This window comes from Temnothorax nylanderi, unplaced genomic scaffold (assembly GCF_030848795.1).
Source record: "Temnothorax nylanderi isolate EJ_2023f unplaced genomic scaffold, tnyl_v1.0 TNYL_tig1491_pilon, whole genome shotgun sequence".
Lineage (NCBI taxonomy): Eukaryota > Metazoa > Arthropoda > Insecta > Hymenoptera > Formicidae > Temnothorax > Temnothorax nylanderi.
This window is the reverse complement of record NW_027250553.1, coordinates 295-6,138: the sequence shown is the minus strand read 5'-3', so window position 1 is coordinate 6,138 and position 5,844 is coordinate 295. Positions and strand designations below refer to the sequence as shown.

At 33.0% G+C, this 5,844-nt stretch overlaps 1 pseudogene; it reads left to right on the top strand.

Annotated features, from left to right (window-relative positions):
* Positions 1–358: 358 nt before the first annotated feature.
* LOC139787391 (putative fatty acyl-CoA reductase CG5065) lies at positions 359–5,298 on the top strand (annotated as a pseudogene).
* Positions 5,299–5,844: the final 546 nt, after the last annotated feature.

Sequence of the window (5,844 nt, the reverse complement as noted above, 5' to 3'; positions counted from 1 at the left end):
TTTCCTTCCAATGTGGGGTAAAAAAGATAAACTCTGAACTAGTGCAGCAGTTCAGCTGAAAAGAACAGGTCTATTGAAACATATAGAGAATGAGCTATATATAGGTTTAATATGACATATATATACGAGTTTAGTTCCTCCCTAAGTGGTAGATGGCGCGCACAATTACCCACAATTTTGCTTCAGCTTATTATCACAGACGATTGGAGCCCCTGGTCTAGCATATGTCTCTCTACCGTGCGTCCGCGTGAGCAATTTTTCAACGTTGGTAACACTGAAACCGGAGTTTCGCGTTGTCACCACACGAGGTCTCCAATATCAATTCGGAGTTTGCCTGGGTCTCCTGCCGACCCTTAATTATATTAAGTAATAGTGTGAAATATTCATGAGGTACGATTTAGGCGGTACGCATTCGGCAACTCTCCTTTACGTTATGTTAATATCAAGGTTGTAAAAATGCTGGTAATAAAAACATTTGTCTCAAGAAGCCTTGACTTTCCATTTCTCCACGGAAACGGGTGTGGAGCATAATCTATAAAACAGCAAGTTTTCTCCTACAGTCTTCAGTTTTCGGAGTGAAGTCAACATGGCAAGCAGAACACCAATACAAACCTTTTACGCCGGAGAGGCGATATTCATTACAGGTATTAATCTATTTTTGCTTGCAAATTTCTTTAACTGCAAATTTCTCAAAATTGCGATATTTTTAATAAGATAATTGATGCTATTTAATGTTTAATATTCTTAAAATGTCTTTGAAGCTAATATTTGTTTATTGTTTGTTCTTCATCAGAACAACCGAAAAATATCCTAGAATTAAGATATCGACAAAATTTAAATTATATTTATTTTGAATATTCCTTGAATTTTCAAACAACATTTTGTGCTATGTCGTACATATACAGGGTGCCATGTAATATGCGGACCAATGTTCGTGAGCAGGTAGAGCGGATAAAACTGATTCGCGAAAAGAGTCCTTTACGTTTTGTATGTTTCTTAATAATTAATAAAAAATTAATTAATAAAATATGCGAATCAGGATGCGTCCGTGCTATTCGATGAGAAGCTGTAGGCGCTGCAGCCCAACGTTCACGTAGTTATATACGCGTGGCGAGTAGTGCTTGCAATCCCGCGCCGTTTTCATCAGTCCCGCGGGATTAATGCGAGATTGTTTTCAATCCCGCGGATCCCGTGGAATCCCGCGAGATTTGGCAATGTCTTAAGAAAATAATATTTTTTACATAAATAATTAACTTTATTCAGATAAATATAATTATTTAACATGTAAACATTATTGAGATCTTGTTTTATATTGTTACACATTACTTTATAGTATAATAACATTAATAAGTAGGTTTTCAAAAAAATTATAAGATACATGGTACATAATGTATCACACATTATTAATAACATTTTTCAATGCGAATAATGTGATATAAAGAAATAGATAAAACGTATCGGCATAAACGAACAAAATATTTGATCTGTAGATAATTAACTGAAAACAATATTAATTTTTCATACAAAACTAAACATATAGTTAAAATAAAACATAATTGTACTATAATAAAACAAAATATATTATTTATCCGACAGTTCCGATACATTAAATTAATTTTAAAATTGCACAAAAATGTTTAAGACCGATTATCATATAAAAATTAAGCTTTGAGTTGAACCTAGTAAGTTAGTATTATTAAATGTTCAATATAAAATAAAAAATAGAAAATTATTTAATTTAAGAAATTAAAGTTACATTAAAATAAGAAATAATTTTTAATTAATCAAATTATCAAACTTGTAATTTTTTTATGATGTAGAATTTTGGAAATATGATCTTAAAAAGCAAAGACTATTAATGGTTTCATCCCCCAAGCTGATTCTCAGATCACTACATAAATATCCTGCAGCCGAAAATGCTCGCTCTGCTTCTACGCTTGTCGGTGGAATTGTTAATAGATATTCATATGCAATACGAAGATATTTGTCTTTAGTACCCTCATTTTCAAAAGCGCTCATTTCTTTCTTTAATATGTTTTCTATATTTTTAGAAAGATCCTTCGATTCGGTTACTTCGGAGTATTCATTCTGCAATTTTATCTCTAACTCTTTCTCTAAAGACAGAATAGGAGGGCAGGTTCATCTTGGTCTTCGTCGGAATGATTAAAATATAAATCAGTATCGGACGTACTTAGAATATCATTTTATCCGTGTTGATTATTTAAAACTCTTTGTAATAGGTTTTTTATTTCTTTGCGTATCGTTATTTTTTTAGGCATTAGAAAATGTACTACCTTCCGGATTTTTAAAATAATTTTCAAATTTATTCAGATTTTGCAAATATAACAATATACCAGTTACGTCAGTACGGCGTTGCCCAATCCTACGACGAAGTGCCACGGCTAAGTTAGTGCTCAGAGGAGTAGACTGCTTATCTAGTTTTTCTAGTATAAAACGCAATGTTGTTTCCGCTGTAATTGATCAAAGCTTTACTTATACATAATCTAACATTATAAAAGCGTTCTAACATGTTTAGCAGGCTATTCCAGCGAGTCTTACAATCTAGAATTAATTCTAATCTTTTACCGCGTTGTTCTTGAACATATATTTCTGCAAAATAACATCATTTTTTGTAGGTGATTTTCTAAAAAGCTTTACAACTTTTCGCACTTTTGTAATAAGATCTCTATAATTTGGAACTACTTCTATGGATGGAGGAATATAATTTACTGTCAAACCACCTTCTTCGTCATCGTCATCGTCAAGATATCTCAGATTGAACGGTGTTACAAATTTCTTGAATTGCTTCTTGCTCCTTATCTTCACTTGCTGTAAAATTTTTGTACAAAACATCAATAATAGCAAGCTGTATGCCATGAGCATAACAAAGTTGTTGATAACATGATAGTATAAGCCTCCCAACTTTTATCATCACGCTCGCTCCATCGGTGGTTATAGCAACAATATCATCTTTAATGGTTAGATTAAAGTTCTTAAGACGCTCTTCAACCATGCTCACGCAATGCTCTGCTGAATAAGAACCTTGGATTTTGACCAATCCAAGATTACAATGCTTTTTGTTATAGTGTAGATTTATGTTTAAGTATCTCCGGTTCTTTCGAGATGTCCACTCATCGAATGTTAATGAGAACTTTGGTTCTGCACTTGAAGTTTTGTGATTTCATTTATCATATTGGCTTTTACAGATCTGAGAATGTAATAACTATAGACCTTATTGTGTTTGGAGATGATGGAAGTTTATGGCCACTTTTCATAAACAAATTCCTCAAATCTAAAGATTTGCAAAAGAAATTAAAAGAAAAACCATCTTTGGCAGTCATTCGTGATATTATTACTTCCAGAGAATTATCTTTTAAAAAGTAATCACTTATTTTGACCTTTTTTTTGGTATGACATTTTCGACATCATTGTTAGACGGGGTAGTTGACGAAGTAGAAGGTGTAGATGCTTGACGAATTGTCTGTGACACATTTTATTGACTCTCACGTGATAACGCTGCTTTTGACTTCACATCTATACAATGTTTGCTCTTCAGGTGCGTCACTAACCTACATTGCATTTTTTTGAAAATTGAGATAATTATACGGATATACATAATGCAAATAGCGTATACATAAATTGTGAATAAATAATTACCCTTTTCTTGATCGTTGACTTAATTTTAAAACTGCAGAACACAGTAGGCATTTAGCGTTTTCTGAATTTTTCCCTTTTTCAAAATATGTCCAAACTGTTACCGTCTTATCAGTGGCTACTGTCTCATCATACTCATCAACGCACATTAAACTACTCCATTCTTCATCAGACATTTTTCTTTCACAAGTAGTACTAATAAATAAGATTAAACTCGCGTGCGTCTGATCTTTGTCATAAGAGACGAAGCAGTAGGGGTATTTACTTACGTTTAGACAAAACTAACAAAAGTCTGACGACGCGACGCTCGAACAACTGACAGACGACGGACGGAGTGGAGTGGAGAAAATCGTTCGAAAAGTTTCGCGCAATTTTATCGTTCACGCAGTCGTTGCAGTCCCGCAAATCCCGCGGAATCCCGCAGGTATAATTTTATATTTGCGGGATTAAAAATAGCGTGAAATGCGGGATCCCATTTTGCGAGATTGCAAGCACTAGTGGCGAGACATCGGGAGGAACGCTAAGTAAATAACAATGGCTATACATGAGCGACATTCGTGCACAGCCATTGTTATTTATAAAGCGCTTCTCCTAATATTTCGCTACACGTATAGCAACGTGAAACTCTGTATATGTACATAATGTATATCACTTTGTTATTTTGTTTTATAGGAGGGACTGGTTTTGTTGGAAAAATTTTAACTGAAAAACTGTTACGAAGTTGTCCCGATATTTCAACGATATATCTGCTGATACGTTCGAAAAAAGACAAATGTCCCAAAAGCCGACTGGACGAGATGTTTGAGAAACCTGTGAGTATCTCGAAAATAATATCGAAACATGATGTATATTTGTAATTGATCGTTATTCAAATCTGTAATCCATAGCTTTTTGACCGAGTAAAAGAAGAGGTACCCAACTTCCGCAAAAAAAATCGTACCGATCATAGGCAATCTCGAGACAGAAGACTTCGGATTGTCAGAAAATGACAAGAACATACTGATAAATCAGGTAATTAATTCAGATTATGAATATCATTAAATTGTCTATACTACTACATTCTAATACAATAAATAATGTATTGCATATTTATAAAAGCATTACATTTTACATATATCTAATATAATTATCGATGCAATTAGAAATAAATTGTGTACCTTATTCTATTTAAAGCATGTATATTTATTATAGGTATCCATAATTTTTCACATAGCAGCAAACGTGAGATTCAATGAAAATATCATCACTTCTACGATAATAAACGTTAATGCCACCGCCACCATCTTAAACTTGCAAAGCGCATGCCAAATTTAAAAGTAATTCCTTTATCTAATATGTGTTCAGTAATAATAATTAGCAAACAATTATTTATATTTTGCAATTTTTTTACTAATTTTTAGAAAGAAACATAAATTACGCTTAACATTTACTTTGCAGTCACTTATCCATACATCAACAATATATGCAAACTGCCATGTGAAACATATCGAAGAGCGGTTCTACTCGTATCCCATCATTCACAAAGACCTTATCATGTTCACACGTAACTTAACGAAAAATATAACTGAGGAAAAATGTCTAGGTAATTCTTTGATGCTCAATGTAATAAAATAATTAAATATATTAATAAAGAATAATAATGTATCGTTTGGCTAGAATTATTTCACGATGGCCGAATATATATACATTCACGAAAGCGATTGCGGAAGGACTTCTCAGAGACGAAATGGGGATTTGCCAGTAGGAATATTTTGACCTGCAGTAGGTAATAGAATAATTATAAAACTAGCAGTTTTTTTTGCTAAAGAATTTATTAAATAACATTTATATGTAATTATTTTCAACTGCTTTGCATAATTATGTGCTATACAATTCTATAATTGTAAAATAATAATAAACCGTCGCGGATGTGTGTGTGTGTGTGTGTGTGTGTTGTGTGTGTATGCGTGCAATGTGTATGTCGCGTTTAGCTTACAATAAGTTTGATTTTTGCGAATCATCTACATAACTAGGAATAATTAAGATTTCTTTCTTAAGTTTTATCTAGCGCCCATGAACCACTTGTCGGATGGATGGACAATATGTATGGTCCATTAGGTGTCATGATACCATCGTTACTTGGTATCACAAGATTTCATCGTTATAATCCCGATTTTAAGGCAAATATAGTGCCCGTCGACTTTACAATAA